Source organism: Cryptomeria japonica, chromosome 11 (assembly GCF_030272615.1).
Source record: "Cryptomeria japonica chromosome 11, Sugi_1.0, whole genome shotgun sequence".
In the NCBI taxonomy this organism is placed as follows: Eukaryota; Viridiplantae; Streptophyta; class Pinopsida; order Cupressales; family Cupressaceae; genus Cryptomeria; species Cryptomeria japonica.
Window position 1 is genome coordinate 710,182,011 of NC_081415.1, and position 19,210 is coordinate 710,201,220.

Sequence of the window (19,210 nt, forward strand, 5' to 3'; positions counted from 1 at the left end):
TATACCCTTGACCTATAATTCGCACATTAGGTCTACCTAATAATTTTCTTTTGCTCGCTACCTTACACTTCTAAATGTCTACAATGATCTCTTTTATATACAAGAGTCATTTTACAATTTGCCAAGTTGGCTTACAATAATAATCAAAATATTACATATCAAAAATCCTGTCGGCCTCTATGCCGGTATACATCTTTTCTTCTGTGCCGGTGCCGGTGTAGAGTGATCTTGTTGATGCCGGTGCACTATCTTGCTTGTCTAATGCTTTGCCGGTGCCATATGATTGAAAGGTTGCCATGAATGACAAAACCTTCAATCACACACAATGTCTCATTGGAGTGTCTATATGCCAACAATCTCCCCCTTTGGCATTGATGGCAACACTCATGAGAAATTTCAAAAAGTGTCCAAAATGTGTAGTCCAAAATTTTTACCAAAAATATGTTTACCAAAAATATGAAGGGCTCCCCTTGAGCATATCATTCCTGTCTTTGAACTTTCTCATCCTACTACTCCCCCTTTGGCATCAATGACAAAGGTTGTCAAGATGTTAGTAGAGTTTGTAGTTATACCTATCCATATCCTCAACCTTGTAGTTGGGTAGTTATTATCTGAAAAAGATCGCCCAAAATTAAGTTTATACTATCCATAAACTTTTTGCTATCTTTTATTGCTGTTTTAGTCCTCTTCACAATACCGGTGAGATGCTGCAATTGTTCTACCGATGTTTTACTTCCCTGTGCTAATGCCTCTGAGATTTCCTTTCGCAGAGATGCTAGATAGTCCAATCTTGGACTCAGTTTAGATCTCAAGTGTTTTGCCTTGTTTATTATTGTCTCTTTCTCTCTTTCCTGTTTAAGCAATTCTTCCTCAAAATTTGCTAACTTATCTTCAAAAATAGATAGTGAATCCGGTGAGTTGACAAAATTGTCTGTAAGCTTGTTTATCTCTTCCTGTGTCTTGCTTATTTTCTTGTCAATATCTATAGTCAGGAAGTTTGTTTTGCATGTGTCTTTATACAGGTTTTTATACTCTTTTAACAAACTACACAGTTCCGGTAGAAGTGTGTCAAAGTCTCTATTACACTTCTTTATTTCTTCTTCAAAGAATTTCTGTTTCTCCTTTTCTACCATGTCCTTTACAGATTCTTCCTTTATTTTCTCAATATTTCCAGATTTGTATTTACATAATGTATCCAACTGTCCTAAAGAATCTTTATTATCTATATTACAATTAGGAGCAATTATCTTCAAAATTGGTATTGAATCATCTATTGCTTTGTAAGCTTGTGAATTGTAGTCAGTTATTTTCTTAATGGATTCAAGTAATACCTCAAGCACATTTGTTGTCTTTGATAATGACCCAACAAAATGAGTACCGGTGGAAGTGACCATGCTCGTATTGACCTCTGGCAGGTTAGTTTGTGTTTGCATTTCCTTTAGCACTGGTTTTCCTGCTTCATTGCTTACCGGTGGCATTGTTTCCTTGTGATCCTGTTTCGGAGCCTTTAGCTCTGTTGGTTTCTCTGTTTGTGCCTCAGATTCCATCTTTTTCCTTGTATCCTCTGCTGGTTGCTCTGTATCTCCTGTTACTGAAGGCTCTTTAGCCATATCTGATTTTTCAATTGTATCTTTATCAACTGCTATGTTGATCTTTTGGGTATCAACATTTACAGTGTATAGGACTTCAGGATTTGGATTGCTATCCTCTACATCCATGCTTTGAGCTGCTGGTTGTTTTTCAAGGGTTGTAATTTTTACAGGTGGAGGTAGGTTGTCTTTAACCTTTATGCTTGGAGGTCCACCAATTTTTCCTTTCCCTTTGTCCTTATCCTTCTGATATACCTTAATAGGCTTGGGATTCCTGTATTCTTCTTGTTTTTCTTTTTCAACCAAAAATATGTCCCAACCATCTTCTGTTTCCTTTGAAACTTCTGTAACTCTTCCTACCATTAGTGAAATATGCCGGTGTGCAGTGGAGAAAACTGTCCGGTTTGCCTGAGCTATCAGATCATCAATTTCCTTTGGGGAGTTTACCGGATATACAACAAGTAGTTTTTCTATTTTTATTTTCTTGTCTAATTCAATTACTCCTTGCCTTCTGGCCTCAAGTCTTTTGTATAAATCATTAGGAATTTCATTTATGACTTCCATCAAAAACTTTTTGAACATGTCCATATGCAGTATTACACTCTCCTCAACTTGCCCTTTCTCATCAGCAGATAGGGTGTCATAAATTTTCCCTATGTTTTTCAATTTTCCTTCCTCTGTGATCTCATTTAGCAAAATGTCTAGAGGTGCCAAGTCAGTTTTTGTCTTTTCCTTTTTCTTAGGAGTCAACTTCTTTTTAGGTGTGACCTTTCTAACTGGAGATCTCATAGCTTGTTGCTTGTGCCTTGTCCTTCTAGGTGAAGGAGTGGTTGCCGGTGAGGGATCTCTTTTCCTAATAACTCTTTAAAGGTTGCTGGCATGTCTCCTTCCGAAGAAGTACCTACCGGTGATAGATGAGCTTTAGGTTGTGGGGCTGCCAACTCATCTTCAGTTATGCCGGTTTTCTTTAATACATCTTCCTTAATTGCTTTTGCTTGTCTGGATCCTTTTCTCACAAAAGCCTCTACCTTCTTCACTCTTTTCTTGGACTGTATTTGTTTTTCTATTGTTTCAGCACTACCAAATACTTCCTCCTTAGGTTCATTGGGGGCTTCCAGAAGTGTTTTGGCATAAGTTTCAACTATGTGGTCATCTGTTTCATAGCCCATTTCTGTTACCCAGATTGTCCTTGGGATGACTGCTTCCATCCATATTTCATCCTTTTTAATAACAAAGCATATATCATCTTTGTATTTATCTACAATTTTCTGAGATAACCTTGTCCTTTTCTTCATTTTTGTCTTTAGTTCTTGGAAAAAGTCATGAATGTTGTTTTCCTTGTTCTCACCCATGGTATTGAACAGTTCTGTTAGTTGCTTTCCTACCGGTATGTCATATCTTAGTTCTTTATATCCTATACCGGGAACTTGTTTTGTTATATGAAGCATTAGACATACTAACAAATTTCCAAATCTGAAAGTTCCTTTCTTGTCCATCTTTATCTTTCCAAGGTTGTCTATCAGTTCATCCTTTAGCCATTCATAGATGTCACTTTTTGCATTGTCTGTTATCATATCATAAGCACTCTTAATGCATAAACTTGAAACTGAGTTAAGTCTATTGGCATGAGTGGCTTTGTAACCTAATATCATACTTAAGAATCTCACATTTGTATCCTTTACATCGTTAACCCTTAGAGATCTTTTATCAAATGTTGCACCTATTAGATCTATGACTAAATCATTTGAAACTTTCTTGTTTTTGTCTGGTCTTCTACCGGTGGCTGGTAACCCTGTGACAGCCTTTACTGCTTCCTTGGTGATCTTATGAATTGCATCTAACCAGAAAAATTCTCCATGAACTCTGCTTAACACTATCCTAATCACATCCTTAGGAAATTCAGGAATGCTAAGGATTCTGTGAATCCTAGGGTTTCAATAACCTTGTGTTTAGTTTTAACATTGCCGGTATCATCACATATCTCTGTTTTATACATGGTTTTGATTTCCTCATCTCCTAACTCTTCAATATTGCAGTGAATATACATTCTAGGGTCTTCAACATATACAACACCTTTAGGGATTTGAGAAAATGCACCTAAGGTATCATCCTTCTTTGCTATTTCGGGGACCAACTGAAATACGGGCCCAGGTCTTTTAATTACTTCCACAATAGTAGGGTTCACTATGTATTCAATTGCAGAGGTGGATGCCATGATTAAATACCTTTTTCTGTCTTGGATGGATGATTGCTTGGAGTGTGCTTGCTTCTTGCTCGAAATGCCTTAGCTCAAATTCTTCACGCTCTCTGAAAGTTTGAAATCACGGTGAAATGAAATGGAGCCAAAACCTTATTTTATAAAGTCTTTTTCACTATCTACCACATTAATTGCATGCCGGTTAAGTATTCACTTAACATTGTTTGCCTGTAATAAGTGATTTTCAACTTCTTATTTCTAACCAAGGGAATAATAGCACATGTCATTAGATTGCCAAACCCTCAAGAAAATTTTCTTCAATTAGATGAAGAACTTCTTGCCGGTGGAGCACTGCTCTATCCCGCCGGTGAAGCATCACTCTGTCCTGCCAGTGAAGCATTAGTTGGTTCTACCGGTGGAGGAATATTCCCAATATTTAGATCAGCTTTTCTAATCCATTGCTTTGAGAATTCTTGCTTAACCTCTTCAACTTTTTCTTTACCTTTCAAGCTAGCACTTTTGTTGTCTACCGGTGTGCTTTTACTTCTACAAAATTTAGCAATATGCCCAATCTTGTTACATGCATAACAAGTTACATTATTTTTTTGAATAGCTTTCCCATAACCTATGCCGGTTTGTGTTCTGCATTGATTAGATAGATGTCCAAATCTTCCACAAACATAACATCTCACATTCATTCTGCAGTTTTCAGAGTTATGACCAACTTTGTTGCATTTGGAACACTGACCGGTGGGTGGATTGATATTTTGACAATTCCTAGATCTACATTCATTTGCCCTATGACCATACTTATTATAGTTAAAGCATTTACCATTGAATTTATAAGCATTAGGTGGTCTTCCCAGTTTGCTGTGATCCTGAGTATTTGCAGTACCAGAGCTTTCTCCAACTTCAAAGCCAATTCTAGAAGTGTCACCTTTGGGTTTTTGATTCTTCAATAAGGTACCAAGTTCTTCTGAGCTTTTCTTGAATTTTTCTTTATGTTGATTTGCAGTTTCCAATTCCCTTTCCAAGATTTCTTTTTGTCTCATTAGTTCATTTGAGTCATTCTGAGTATGCATCAGATCTGTCTTCAACATGTCATTTTCATAGCTAAGTCTTATGTTCTCATTTGCTGCATCACTTAGTCTTCTGGTCAATTCTTCTTCATTCTTCTTTCCGTCCTCAATCTCTTTGCAAAATCTCATAGTCATACCCTGCATTTCATTTTTTGTTGTCATGATCTCTTGTTTCAGCTTGCTTATCATATCATTAAGTGATTCCTTTTCATCATTCTCATTTTGGAATTTTTCACAAAATTCTCTTCTCTTATTTCTTGTAATAGTAAGATTTTCTTGAAGTGCCTGAATGATATCCTAAGCTGCTCTTAAATCATCTTCTAATTTGATATTTTTCAACTTCTCTGCATCATAGTCAGTAAGAGCTCCTTCAAGTTGCTTCATTAGATTTTCCATCTTTACCGGTGTCAAGATCTTCCTCAAGCTGTTAGGCTTCTGAAAATAGAGGACCAGGCTTTGATACAAATTGTTAGGATTCCCACAGATACTGAGAGGGGGGGGGGGGTGAATCAATATCTAACCGGTGAGTAGTATTTCTTAAGTTAAAACATGTAGAACATAAAATAGCAGTATACCGGTATGCAAGAATTAATGCAATAAACAGAGTCAGAAGCATCCACATGAAAAGAACACCATAACACAAGATGTTTAACGAGGAAACCCAGTGTGGGAAAAACCTCGGTGGGATTTGTGACCCACAATATTCACTTACTGGCCAATAAGAGAATATTACTTACAATAGGGGCCTGCACATGCAGGAAGGCCAACTGCCTAGAGCTCACTACTCAATGAGAAGTCACACTGACTTACAATGAGGATTATACTAATCCAATGATCTGTACTGCTTTACAATAGCATCTCCAATGCCAGATTCAGTACTGGTTCTAACTCTGTTCTTTACATATACCCTTGACCTATAATTCGCACATTAGGTATGCCTAATAATTTTCTTTTGCTCGCTACCTTACACTTCTAAATGTCTACAATGATCTCTTTTATATACAAGAGTCATTTTACAATTTTCCAAGTCGGCTTAAAATAATAATCCAAATATTACATATAAAAAATCCTGTCGGCCTCTATACCGCTATACATCTTTTCTTTTGTGCCGATGCCAGTGTAGAGTGATCTTGTTGATGCCAATGCACTGTCTTGCTTGTTGAATGCTTTACCGGTATGATGTCTTGCCGGTGCCATAGGATTGCAAGGTTGCCATCAATGACAAAACCTTCAATCACACAATGTCTCATTGGAGTGTCCATATGCCAACAACATCGACACCTGCACTGACACCGACACTGACATCCAACACTTCAGTGATGCCGACATTAGGCTTGGACCCAAAGGAAGTTTTATTTGTAATTATTGTACAAGGACGACATTGTATATCTTTTGTAATGCATTGTAAGCCATCATAAGGCATATTGTTTGTGAAATGTATATAGGTTAGTTTGTTAAGATCATTATACATATAGATGAGAAAGATTGTAATAAGGATAGAGGAGACTGTGTAATGCGAAGTATATGTATGTAGATCAATTTGTATGTGAATGTTATATCCTGCAATGATTTGTAGATAGTTTGGAAATCGTTCTTGGAGGAGAGGAGATATCGATAGAAGTGTTCAGGGTTTATGAATCGGTATAGAGTAGAACTATAACCTAAACTCTTTTTAGCATAGCAGATGCATTTTGTGAGTTCAATATTACTGTTTTGTTTCAGCAGAAGCTTGTAGTCAGTGAGACTCTTTTTGTGATGAGTAGTGTGCTCTAGGCAGTGTGCCTTGTTGCATGTGCAGGCCCCCATTTTATGTAATATCCTTTCATATGGTCAGTGAATTGATATTGTGGGTCACAAATCCCATCGTGGTTTTTCCTCTTTGAGGTTTTCCATGTATAAATTCTGCGTGTTATGGTGTTCATTTATGTGGATGATTTATTTTCTTCAAGTTATATGTTTCTTCATTTTCCAGTTTATATGTGTATGTTATAAAAAGGTAAAATCATATCTTACCAACACAACACTGATTCACCCCCCCCTCTCAGTGTTCTTGGATCCCAACAAAGGAGGATACTCTGGTGGGACTTGACAAAGCTCCTATATCTACAGAAGAAGATTCAACAAATAAAAAGGATGATACAAGCTCCAAAGAAGTCACACCTCCTAAAACACCCTCCAAAGTTGTCATCAAGAATCATCCGCAAAGTCAGATCATTGGTGACAAGGATGCATGAGTTCTTACCAGAAGAAGAGAAAAAGCTGATGAACAAGCTCAAATGGCTGAGCATTACTGTTTGGTAACTGATTTTGAACCCAAAATTGTCTCTAATGCTTTAGTTCATGATTGTTGTCTAAATGCAATGAAAGAAGAAATCAGTCAAATAGAGAAGAATAAAACATGAGACCTAGTGCCTAGGCCAGATGATAAAAATGTTATAGGAGGAAAATGGGTGTTTAGAAATAAACTTGATGAATCTAGAAATGTTGTAAGAAATAAGACACATTTTGTTTGTAAGGGGTATGCTCAACAAGAAGGTGTTGACTTTGGTGAAATATATGCACCTGTAGCTAGATTAGAGTTGATCAAAATTTCTAGCTTATTCTTGCTAATTTTTTTTCAAAATTTACCAAATGGATGTGAAACTACTTTTCTTAATGGCTATCTTGTTGAAGAGGTATATATGGAACATATGGAAGGTTTTGTATCTGTAGATAAACCAAATCATGTTTATAGGTTGAAAAAGGCTCTTTATGGCTTTAAACAAGCTCTAAGAGCCTGGTACTCCAGATTAGATTCCCACCTTACAACAAATGGATTCACTAGAGGTGGAGTGGACAACAACTTGTATGTCAAGGTTGAAGGTAATGACATTCTAGTTGTTGAAGTTTACGTGGATGACATTATTTTTGGCTGCAATAATGATTCCTTGTCTAAAAAGTTCTCTAAAATCATGGAATTTGAATTTGAAATATCCATGTTGGGTGAATTAACCTTTTTCCTTGGTCTTCAAGTAATGCAGCTTGAGCAAGGAATTTTTCTATCACAAACTAAATATGCAAAAGAAATTCTTAATAAATTTATCATGACAAATTGCAAACCAGTTAGCACTCCAATGGAGACTGGTTGCAAATTGACTAAATCTGATGACTCACTTGAGGTAAATCAATCAGAGTATAGATCAATGATAGGAAAATTGCTATATTTGACTGCATCTAGACCTGATTTGATGTATGCAGTATGTTTGGTTTCATTCTTTCAATCTGCACCTAAACAATCTCATTTGAATTCTATGAAAAGATTTTTCAAATACATTCAAGGTACTTTAGACTATGGTTTATGGTATCCTCGGAATAATGATTTCACTCTTGTTGGTTTCACTAATGCTGACTAGGATGGTTGTATGGATGATAGAAAAAGCACTAGTGGTGCTGCTTTCTTCCCAGGAGATTGTCTTGTTGCCCGACACAACAAAAATCAAGAATGTGTCACTCTATCCACTACAGAATCTGAATATATTGCAGCAACAACTTTCTCTACCTAGTTAATCTAGATGTCTTATCAACTTGTTGATATGGGTATTGCAGTTGACAAGCCCATCTCTATTTTATGTGATAACACTAGTGCCATAAATTTTTGTAAGAATCCTATTATGCACTCTCACACTAAACATGTCGCAATAAAATTACATTTTCTGCACGAACAAGTGTTAGCTAATGAATTTCAAGTTTTTTATGTGTCTTCCCAGGCACAAGTGGCTGGCATATTTACTAAGGCTCTATCTAAAGAAGTGTTTGAACGTTTAAGGTATAGGTTGGGAGTCATCTCTCAATCTGCTCTTGCTTAAAACCTTGCATTAATTGAGGGGGAGCCTAGCTCTCCCCAAGTAGCACTCTACTGCTTTGCCATTTGTCCTTGTGACAAAAAGGGGGAGAAGATCATTGACACATTTTTTTGGCATTGACATTTGGCAACATTCTGGCATTTGGCATTGGCATGTTGGACAATTTCATTCATATGTGACAGTGACTCTGACATTTCAGTGATATGTATTTTCTGGTTCACATTGTTCATGCATAAGTATTTGGATCATTTTTCTTTGATCATTCTGACATGATATAGTGATGGTTTTGGGCATACAGGTGATCTATGGTCAATGATGGCATGATTTTTTTCCTTCAAGGACAGAGGGGGAGTTTGTTGCCCCTTTCTAGTTGTCCTTGATGACAAAAAGGGATTTGAACATAATAGTGACATTGACAGGTTGATGCTCTTGGTTTATTGATATATCATTGCAGATTGGTTTCTTGGTTCATTGACATTTTTGAGTCATGTGCAGAGCATTGTATATTCACAGGTGATTTTATCATGTGGCACTTGATACAGGTTGACAAGTATACTTGTGTTTCATTTAAAGTTTGTCATTACAGTGATGACTTATTTTGTACATGACACACTTTGCTTTACAATTGATCCCTATGGAAACATGGTTGGTTTGTTTACATGGAATTGATTATATGGTTTCATAATCAAGGGGTTCATTCCAGAATTTATTGGTTATTCATAATTCCCAATTCAAGGTATATGGTGATCATGGTTTTTCAAAAGCACATCATTGTGCTAGCCACTACTATGGTTCATATGTTTTGGCTTGCACCTTAAAATGCATGGTAATCACTTGATTTATATAACACTTCATAGTGCTAAATGAATATTATTCACTCATAGCATTTTATTATGCTATTGACATTGGCTTATATTTACATAGCTTTGATAAGCTATCGGGTTTCAATATTTTTAAAAATATTTACAAAGCACTTTGCAAAGTGCTTGTCGGCTTTTTCACTTCCATACTTGTCGACTTTATGAAGGCTATTGTTTTAAGTGCTAACCAAGAACTAGATGACAATTTAAATTGGCTATTTTGTGACATGGCATATGTTTATGTTCATGACCCAACAATCATTATTCATTTAGGTTACGTGGATAATGATTATGTTTTTTGACAACAAATGATGTGATTCAAAGTGTGTTGACTGGGCAGATTATGTGACAATCATTTACTCCAAGTCACGTGTTGACCTTGTAGACTTGAAATGATTATCTACCTTGATTTGGGAATTGGGTTATAATGTTTAGGGCAAAAGAAAAGAGCCGTTTGTTGGTTTGTGAAACCCTACTTGCAGCGCCGCCATGGGAGTTTTTTTTGTGTGGTAGTTACAGGCAGGCCGTTTGGAATAATATCCAAGTGGGTTTGGAATATGTTGGTTTATTGGCAGCGTAGATTCTATTGGAGGATTTATTGGCTGCATTTCATGGAGTTGTTTGCAGATTTTTGGGGATCTTCTTGCAGGTTTTACTTTCACCACTTTTCAGAAATCCGCATGTACAAAAAAATTATGTGTTTCTGAAACTGAAAAGTGTTGGTTGTACTTTTGTTTATAAACCCTAACTAGGGTTAGTTATCCTAATTTGAGGGTATACATTGAAGATACACAGACATTTCTTTTGGATATAAAAGATGCATCATTCAGATTTTTTTTTAGTTGTTGATACAGTACAATGATAAACTCAAAACTTTAAAAGGGTTATTGTTCAAAAACTCTGATTTAGATACAGAGTATATTGTTTGAAAAGTTTGAACAATCTCTGGTTATTTTTATAAAGAATCTAAGAGACATTTTGTTTATCATGTTAGCAATATATTGTAATTGGATTGTACATTTTATCATATAAAACTCATTCAACCACTGATAATTTTGTAGTTGCACAGACAAATATAGTGCAATTATAAGGTTACCAGTGCTTGTAACTTGAGATGTTGTGACATTGTATGAGACATAGGCGTTGGTGCTCCTTGAAGTTTGATACTTCTAAATTCATTGTACAAAGTTGGTGCTCTTTGAGTTAATAAGAAAGGAATTTTATGGAGTGGTTTTTCTACCCTAAGAGGGTTTTCCACTCATGAAAAACATGGTGTTATGTGTCCAATCTTGTTCAATTTGTTTCACTAGTTAATGCTCTGATACCTTCGTTTATCAATCCTTTTATATTCAAATTTCATGTCATATTCATTGTTCATGTACTTTAATATCTACAAATTCATGTAATGTTTATGTCTGTTCTCTATTACAAAGTTAGTTTTGGTTAAAGAGCATTAAAAAGGGATTATTTAGTTTGTTTGTTAGTTTTGGTTAAAAAGAATTACAAAGGGATTATTCAGTTTGTTTATTGAATGATCAATCTCGTATGCTTTGATAAGGTCAAGTCACATCCACTAAGTTTTGATACTTCATTGTTACTCATTTGCTGCAATCAAACAAAGTTGTTAAATGTTTTAAAGTCATAATTTTTAAAATTGAGTCAAAAGTTTATTCACTTTAATTCATGCCCCCCTCTTAGAGTGAATCCACTTCCAATAGAGCGGTGGATGAAATTTTGTTGTTGGGTGTTAGTGAGGTTAGGTGAGATGGTGTTGTGGCGAAGGTAGGTGTAAATATCATGATACTATGGGGAGTTAGGATCAACAATTTTGCGTACCATTTTGAATTCAGCGATATCATATGTGGGGGTGAGAAGATGATCAACCAAGAATTCACACTTATGACTATTCTCTGGCATCTACAGGAGAGATCCAATAGTACGTACAACATTCTCATTGAGTTGAATTCTATAAATTGTAGTGTGATATTCAAGGTTTTGCATCTCTAGAAGTGCCAAGAGGGCACTATCATTAGCACATATGTCAAGGACATATAATCCTTGGTGGTGCCAATCAAATAGCTTGGGGTATACAAGTGGGAGATCAGATGAGGGGGATGAAGTGATGGTGTAAATGTGGTTCTCAAAGAAGAGTTCGTCAAGGTATTTGAAGGGAACTTTGTATAATTCCTCTTCATCAAAGTAGTTGACATCGGAAAGAGGAGTTGTTGGAGCACCTGCGATGGTTAAATTAGGTTTTGGGATGTAAACCAAATATCTATTGTCTTTGTAAGAGATAGGTGAAATTGGCTCCTTTCTACCTTGTTCTTTAGGTCCTAATCCATTTCCTTGATATTCCATTTTTTTCTCAATAGCCGATGAATTATGATACTTGTCTTTTGGGATATTGACAGGTTTTCCATTCTCTTCTCTATAAGCCATGAGGTGACATATTCCTCAAGAATTTATTCATCTAATGGACTCCACTACTAAAAGGTAGTACTTTTACATTGAATAGTTATGTTTTCATTAATTTTAATATCTTTTGGTCTCCCGTCAGACTTGGGAGAGGTAAGGAGATGTCCCACATGAAGTGCATTTTGAAGAGTGTACTCTTCACATCCTTTGTCAACAATCTTAGTCTTGATCTCTAGTTGAGTGGGATTGGAGGTGGAGGCAACATTGGAGTTATCAATGAGTGGCGTGGAAGTGGGGGTGTTGAGAGGGCAAAGATGGATATGTTTCCCTCCAAGTAATTTGTAAGATTCAAAGGGTTATGGATTGGAAGGGATTGTGATTTCCCTACCATTATATGGGAATTTAAGGCATTGATAGTAAGGGGAGAGAACAACTTGGATGGAATGAATCCAAGGATGTTCAAGGAGAATTTTGTATGGGAGATCAAGGTCTAAGACTTGACATGTTGTTCCCACTATTGCTGGACCCACTTGGAGAGGTAATATGATGATGCCTTTGTAAACTCTTTTTGTGTCATCATATGCTTTGATTGTAATTTTTCCTTTTGAATCAATGATATCCTTATGGCATCCCAATTGTTTTATAAACTTATATGTACACAAATTTAGACAAGATCCACCATCTATTAGGACCCTTTTTATTTTATGCTTATGTACAATGGCTTCAGTAACAAGAAGTTTATTTGGAGATGGGTTATTAGATGGAACATATTTGGAGCTGAAGACAAGGTGGTGTTGGACAACAAGGTTTCCTATCATCACACTCTTATTTGGGCCATTAATTCTAGGTGTACCCTTTATCACTATATCATGATTTATCCTTAATCCTACCCCAATTTCAACTTCCAAAGCATATTCCACATATCTATAAATTATGGTTTGAGCCATCAAGTTGGATTCGGTATTAGAATCCTGTTATCTTTCATTCCTCAAAAGTCTGAAAAATATTGTTGGGAATAGGGAGAATCCTTTCTACTCCATCCCACACTTTTCTTCCGAATTTGAGGAGGATAATATGGTAGTACTACCCTATCTAAATCCCACTCGGTACAAAAATATATCAAATCTAAGTCGGCCTAAATGTGATTTTAATTATGAAATACCTATATAAGGCATCCTTCTTAATTCATTTTCAACATGGCATCTTATGCTGACATTATCATCAATTCAAGAGCAATTCATCTTTCCTAAGAGTAAATGATTCAATGAGAAGGAAAATACATCAAGCCATCTTATATTTATGATTTCATGATGTATTTTATGTGATTAATCATGTTATTACTTCAACACATGGAGGACTTATCGAAAGAACATTGCATCACCTATTGAAGGTATAGTCATCTACATTCAAATATTTCAATTCTAAGTAGATTGTCGCTGACCTCAAAAGGAACGCTTACAATTCCATTTATATTTCAATTAGGGTTAATTCTAAACTTGGTGTTTTACCTAAGGCAAACCCATATCCATAATTCCCATTTCTTTCCTCTTATGTGCAACTAAAAGTACTCAATGGAGCCAGGAAGACTAGAACATCACGAGGACCCAAAAATAGAGCATCCAACCAAATTCCATCAGAAAGTGTTTGTACTAGGGAAATTTTGTGGCATGGTCCTCCCAAAATAGGTCAAAAATTGACAAGTATCTTTCAGACTACATCAAGGTTCAGATTGGCCCACAATTTAAAATACCAAGGCACTGGGTGTATTGGTCCTATCAATTTAGCTTCAGATTTTAACTACAGATGCAGAGTTAGATTACCTATCCATTTTTGGACTTTTTGTGAAGTTTTTGTTTCACTATTTGTTAGCATAATCAGTCCAAGTTGCTAGTTCATGCATGTAACTTCTTACCCTAGATTTGACATTCAATTTACATCTTTTCAATTACACTTTCAACTCAAAAAAAAGGGGAATAATAATTAAATCAACATTCAACCCTCTTCCTAATATAATTGAGGTTGAATGTATTGAGTTCATCCCCCTTTTAATGTGATGCACATGAAACTTAGGTCATTTCCTAGTTTACAAAGCATAACTTGTGAAACCCTAATTTTTCATCTATTACATTTTGTTGTGATGAATACTAAGAGGGGGGGTGAATTAGTATTCCAAAAATCAGTGTACTTAAACACTTTGCTAGACTAACAGTAAACCGGTAAAATAGTTTAGCAGACAAACCGGTTAGCACACATGCAAACCAAATAGCAAATAATGCATTCACCCACATAAGCACAAACACCATAACACAAGAGATTTTGACGTGGAAACCTAAATGGGAAAAACCATGGTGAGATGGAACTCACAAGTAACTATCTGTAGAATAGGAACCAGACTGGTTAAGGTCAAACTGGTTAAGGTCATACAATGTTCTTTACCAGAATAGATCCTGTTAGGAATCTCAATCTCTGTTAGTAGATAAGTCCAAGGAAAGACTACCCTGCTAGAGAATTTTAGATCCACATATGTGAACCACCTTGTTAGAGGATTTACAAGAGGCTTTTGGGCCTACCCAGTTAAGGGCTTCAGACTTGTCGAAGATGTGAGTAATCAACAAGTGAGTGATCTAGAAAATAGCACAGATTGCTTGGTTAGATCCTTGATAGCTCATTCCTCATGCATTCCAACATTACTTCAGTATTCAACACATTCACACTCTCTCAAACTCATCAACCACCTTAAACCCTAGCAACTCCCTAAAACCCTAGACATGATGTCCTTATAAAGGAATATGATTTCATGTCGGTCCAATAGGATTACAATACAATTTCCTAGGTTCAATGCATCGAGACATATCTGGTAACACGACACAAAAAGCACCGTTGAAGTGTCAACACCGTCAAACAATCAGTGGATGGTAACTCATCACAAAATGCCAGTTGGTAACTCATCACAGAGTATTACCGGTTCATACAAAATATCGGTTTGAGAAAAATACCGGTTGCCGGTTTGATAAAATGAAGACTGGGAAATATGTGTTCTGCCACTTTGATCCTTCGTACCGCTTGAGATCCTCAAACCACTTGGGATCAACATACCGCTTCAGATCGGTAAACACTTTCTGCAAAACACCAATAGTCTAAGGACTATAATGCATCATACCGGTTGGGAACAATTGCCGGTTGAGCATAACTCATACATATAAAAGTGATCTCAATGCAAGTGTGTGTCCATCAATGACAATCACAACATAATCATCAAAAAATGCCAACAATCTCCCCCTTTGGTATTGATGGCAACACTTAGGAAATTTTGACATCTAAGTGTTTTACAACAAAAATATGCCATAATCAAAATTACTCCCCGTAAGCATATACACTATCCCTTTTGCAGAAAAATACAATGTATACTACTTCTTAATAGAAATAACATGAAAGTATACATCAAAACATTCAAAATTTATACTTCTCCCCCTTTGCCAACAATGACAACAAATAATATTGCAGACTAACCCCTATTTCATTAAAATAATAAGTGTTTATGATAGTAAAGAATAAAACTTGTCAAAAACTGATTTAAAGTCCTGCAAAAATTGTTTCATAGATAAGGACCAGGACTCAAGTAGGGAGGTAGCCACTTCTTTCTCTGTCTGCATCTAGGAGACCTGTTCTTCCATGGCGTCTATTGTGCTCATCTCTTGAGTCACCGTTAAAGCATCCAGATTGAGATAACATTTCTGAAGGATCTGCAGGCGTGGGAGTAGAAACAGTTGGAGTTCCTACAAATCTCAAGTCCGGTTGCTTATTTCCAACTCTATTTTGGCAGATTGGATATGAAACCAGTGAGCAGTTTTCCCATAAGTTGTAAAAGAGTCATACGACAGGTTGAAGGTACTCATTTATAACTACAAGTTAGTTTGTAGCTTTTGCTTCTGTACAAGCACATCATCATAGAAGAGATGGGGTTGGCAAATCTTACTCAGTAGTAGATTCCCCTCATCCAGAGCATTCCTTATGTCTTTTTGTGCTTTTTGCAGATTAGACCAAAGCTCATTTAGCTTCTTCACCAGGGAAATGTTGAGAGCTTTTTAATGCTCTTTCTTGGCATTTTACTCTGCTACCTCTTCTAGGCTTTGCACCTGATCATCCACTACTGTGCATAGGAGCTTCAATTGTGCCAATGATGAATCAGTATTGGTGAGATTTGTGCCTGGTAACAAACCAGTAAGAGTGTCCACTGCAGCTTGGATCACAACTTCCTCCTTCTTCCTCCTTAACACTTCAAGGCGTTCTTGAGAAACCTTAATGCTCTATAGCAGCTCCATTTCATTTGTAGACTGGAGGTCAATAGGACTGGTGAGGTCAGCCGGTTTGGCTTGACTACTGGTTGCCTTTGGAGTCTCCATCTGCGTGCTCTTTGCTGCTTCTACTTCCTTGTCCTCCTCTACCTTCTTCTTCTCTGCTTCCTTCCTCTTCTCCTCTTCCTTTTCTTCCTCTTCCTTCTTCTTTTCTACTTCCTTTATCTTCTCCTCTTCCTTTATTTTCTTCTCATCCTCTTTTCTCTTTTCTTCCTGTTTCCGTTTCTCCTCATCTTCTTCCTTTTTCTTCTTCTCTTCCTTATCCTCTTTTTCTTTCTTCTTCTTTGCATCTTCTTGTTTCTTTTTCTCTTCATCCTCTTCTCTTCTTTTCTTCTCATCCTCTTTTCTCTTTTCCTCCTTTTTCCATTTCTCCTCATCTTCTTCCTTTTTCTTCTTCTCCACCTGTTTCTTTGCTACCTCTTCCTGTTTGTCCTCTGCTTGCTTTTCAACCTGTTTAACCTGCTTCTCTTGTCCTATTGCTTCAGATGGTGTGTCCTGCGCAACATCTTCTACATCCAAAGCATCGACATCAATAGTGTCTGTAGGTTCAACAACTGGGTTTCCTTCAGTATCAACACTTCATCCGGTTTTGTTATTGCTGGTTCTTGCTCAGCCTTCCTATTGGCTTCAGCCACTCGATGCATCTTAAGAGCTTCTTGAGAAAGAGTGTGTGTATTATTGATCACTTCTTGACCCTTTCCTTCCAGTAACAAGAGTCTTCTTCTTCTCGTGAAGAAGAGGCCTTTGTATTTATTCATAACTTCGAAAAGTTCTGAATTTGATACATCAGGAAAATGTTGAGCAAAAATTTTCTCTCTCATTTCCTGTTCCTTTTCTATGGAAATGTGCCATTTATTGTCTAAGGAGTTATACAAAGAATCCGGTGTCTCAAATCTAATTTCTGAAGGCGACCGGTCATTAACACATAAATACTTAATGATTTCTTTTTCAACTGCTTCCTTTTCATCATAATTGAAATCATCAAAACAATCAATCAAATCGTTCAACACTTTTCTCCTAATATTTTTGATGGTTCTTTGACAATGTGTCAAAGGTTTGTAAGAAGAAATGTCAATATTTACCGGTGCTGATGATGCCAGTTCATTCTTTGTCTTGTCTTATTGGGGTTTTCTTCAGAAATAGTTTCTCCTAAGTTTGATGAATTATTCCTTGTCTTCCTCTTTCTCTCGAAGACTTTGGCAGGTGCCGCTTCTGGTTTCTTCTTTGCAGGTGACTGCTTGGTCACTTTGGGACTGGCTGCAGTAACCGGTGCTGATACCAAAGGCACTACCTTTCCTTTCTTTTCAGGAGGTTCTACAACCGGTGCAACCCTTTCCAGATAGGTGCCGGTTCTCTTTGCCTTAGGATCAAGAGGTGAGGTGATTAGGGTAGAAGCATACCCATCCAGTATATCATACATCACCTCATAGCCCATAGGCTCTACTTCTTCCTGTCTGGGATCAACAGCCTCCATTATGCATTCATCCACATTGATGTTAAAGCAGATATCCTCTTCATATTTCTTGACAATGTCACTGGATATCCTCATCCTCAAACTCATCTTGCTTCTGAACTCATTAAAGTACTTGTTCAGAACTTCAGGGTAGCCGGTTCCAACTACTTGCATGCTTTCTTTGATTTGCTTGGTAACCGGTTGGTCCGCAGACCACTGAATATCTCCCACTCTGAGGAAGTAACCTTGGAAGTAGAAAAATAGTCCTACTAGTAGTTGTCCAAACTCAAATTTTAATGCATCATCCTGTTTGATTGATTTAAGATTCAACAGGAGTTGCCTTTGCATACTGGTGTAGAGGTCAAATGATGCATCTTCCTTGATCATCCAGTAAGCGACATTTACCGCTGCAGCAGATACAGAGTTAATTCTACTGGCATGGAACGTCTGGTATCCAATCACCATGCACACATATTTCACGAGGTCATCCTTGATGGAATTAACAGTCATTCCTCGTGAGTCGCTCACTGAACCGATGAGCTTGGTCATTTCAGTCTTGACGATCTTCCTCAGGGATGACACTTCACCGATGTTGCAGAAACCGGTGACAACATGAACAACTTGTGGTGTGATATCATGCGTTCTCTCTAGGTACATCTTGTCACCATGAACTCTGCTCAGAATGATTCTAATGTGGTCATCTGTGAAATCCTCTAGGAAGTAAACCACATTGTGAAGTTTCTTCTTCTCCAAAATGCTATACTCCAATTTGATCTTTTTATCTTTCCCACAGAATAGACCTAGCTGTGAGTGGATTGCTAGAGACCCTAGGTCTTCAATTTTACAATATATATAATCAGATATTCCTTCCACTATTACTCCAGCAGGAACTTGTGATAGGGCATTGTATTTGGACTTGCGTTGAATGAAGCTTACTGAATCGGCAGATGCACTAGAGCTAGTATGAGATGTGGAAGCCATGATAAAAACAAAAAACTCGAGAAATACCTTTTGGAAATCAAGAATTTAGGGCTTTCAAATTCTACTTTGCCTCACACTTCGTCGGTTGTAGAATCACCGCTTTTCATTATTCTCTTGACCGTTTATAATTTGCTTCTGAATCTCCTTCAAGGTTTCTAAATTTCTCTAAATCACAACACAAATCACTTTTTCATCACTCTGCACTTGAAAACCTTCTTCGCTAAAAAAAATGATAGTGAGAAATGATTTGAAAATTTCTTTTAAGCATATTCCTCACCAACTGTAATTAATGCTCCACCATTAGGGCATACACCCTAATTTGCCTTTTACCATTTCCGATCTTTCGCCAAATGACAGGTATCACATATCGATTAAGGTCTTTTACCAGTGTAAACCGGGGGTTCGAAACATTTCATCGTTTGCTCCCCCTAAGCTTTTC